Source organism: Sinocyclocheilus grahami, unplaced genomic scaffold, assembly GCF_001515645.1.
Source record: "Sinocyclocheilus grahami isolate Dianchi unplaced genomic scaffold, SAMN03320097.WGS_v1.1 scaffold145.1, whole genome shotgun sequence".
In the NCBI taxonomy this organism is placed as follows: domain Eukaryota; kingdom Metazoa; phylum Chordata; class Actinopteri; order Cypriniformes; family Cyprinidae; genus Sinocyclocheilus; species Sinocyclocheilus grahami.
Window position 1 is genome coordinate 705,043 of NW_015505324.1, and position 1,490 is coordinate 706,532.

Here is a 1,490-nt window from a genome sequence, read left to right on the forward strand (position 1 = left end):
GTTAAAAAAACTGTTGTCCATAAAATGCGTTGCACAAATTCGAACATCTGGGTTGTGCTGTTCTGTTGTAAATAAAGCTTAACCAATGATTCCTAATTGCATCTACTTCCGGAAGGCCAAATAAAGTGCTATTTCTTTCGCACTGAAACACAGCGTCTCCCTGACATGGCTGCATCAACACTACTGCTGTTCCTGAAACCATGCCTTCTTTCTTTGCGTGCACATTTGGGCGGCATTATGCTAATATTTCCACATAGTGACGTAGATATGTGGGGGCGTGTTAGAATGAGCCATTTTAGGTAGGCATGGTTGATTCTTAACTTTTATAAAGAATATCTCTTTGGATTTGAGACTTTAGTCTTTGCAACTTTACAGATCTTCTTTATGCACCAAGAGCTTGTAACACTTCAAAGAGAAAGGAAAACTTGAAATCGCATCATATGACCCCTTTAAAATAAATTGTATGCACAGCTATTTCAAACTGCAATACTATTTCACAATATTACTGTTTTACTGCATTTTTGATCAAATAAATCCAGCCTTGTTTTTTACAAAACCGATATTGTAACGTATTTGGCATCTTGCACAACTTGTAAATTGTGTATTTTAAATAGCATTTATACTATCTATCATATTGTAAAGTAATTCATTACAGTTATGTGCATTTCAGAAATAGTAAGGTTGGCCGTTACATGCTGCTAAAACTTACATTATTCAGATGAATGCTGAAAATAGAAAATGTGAGCTCTACCCTCGCAAACCACTTTTCAAAGCAGCTTGAAGTGATGCTGTGTTGTAAAGTAGCAGGTGAAGCTCGCCCTCTTATGCACCCAAGCAAAATGAGATAGGAGACGCTTAGCAAATGGAAAGCTATCAGGACAACTAGAGGAACTGCTCTGCTGTTACTCGGCAGCAGGGAAAAATGAGGTCAAGGTATGCAAAATGTCTCAAACGAATCCTCTGCAACAGGAAGTCTGCTTGGACAGCACATGATAATTTTAGTTTGACGTAAAATGGCTGATTTGAAAGAAACGAAGTGTTACTATGAATCTATGAATCAAATTTTTACAAATAGGGTGCAAAACTTGGCCTTGTTCTTTTTTATCAATTGGTCAGTGAACGGAGATGCTAAACAATATATGAGATTTTTATTTTCCTTTTTTTTTTTAAAAAAAGGCCCTGCAGTTGTTGCAACCTTAACAAAGTTTCAGACATGTCTAAATGCAGTTTAAACCCTGATTTATGACTTGTATTTTTAACAATATAATAAAAATTTGAATTCAATAAACACAATGTATCAAAAAGAGATTAAAAAAAGATGGGTAACACAATTAAAAATGCAGCCTAAATTAAACTAGTTATTTATCACAATGACAATTCAAGAGAAATAGTTTGATTTGTGTTTTAATAGTGGTAACCGGGCTTAATGGTTGAACATTTAAAAATACAATCAACACTACAATTTGTGTAAATATATATATATATATATA